Raw genomic sequence first — 335 nt, forward strand, 5'->3', positions numbered from 1 at the left:
TTATTTTTCTCTCTTTATCTATCTATCACTCGATAAAAATGCATCGCGCACTCTCTTTCTCTTTCTCTCTCTCTCTCTCTCTCTCTCTCTCTCTTTCTCTCTTTCTCTCTGTTCATCCTCGAGACACAGCAGCGTGTGTTCGAGAGAAGTGAAACGAGCAAAGTGGAGAGGAAAACAGTGGACGAGGAGAATGTTACTTGGTCAGGTTTTTTTTGATCGAAACATTTTTTAACGTAACGCGATTCCATCACACGATTGAAACAATCTCGGTTGAATTCGACGAATTATTATTATTCCTTGTTATCCCTGTTTCCTGATTTAAGCTCGCCTCGAGG

The 335-nt window shown here is 40.9% G+C and overlaps 1 protein-coding gene across 1 annotated transcript in view; it reads left to right on the top strand.

The window, feature by feature from the left end:
* LOC102677007 (voltage-dependent calcium channel type A subunit alpha-1) overlaps positions 1-335 on the top strand; it is a 123349-nt gene that overhangs the window by 65887 nt on the left and 57127 nt on the right. The window lies entirely within an intron of this gene.

The sequence above is a fragment of the Apis dorsata genome, unplaced genomic scaffold (genome assembly GCF_000469605.1).
Source record: "Apis dorsata unplaced genomic scaffold, Apis dorsata 1.3 scaffold_196, whole genome shotgun sequence".
In the NCBI taxonomy this organism is placed as follows: Eukaryota; Metazoa; Arthropoda; class Insecta; order Hymenoptera; family Apidae; genus Apis; species Apis dorsata.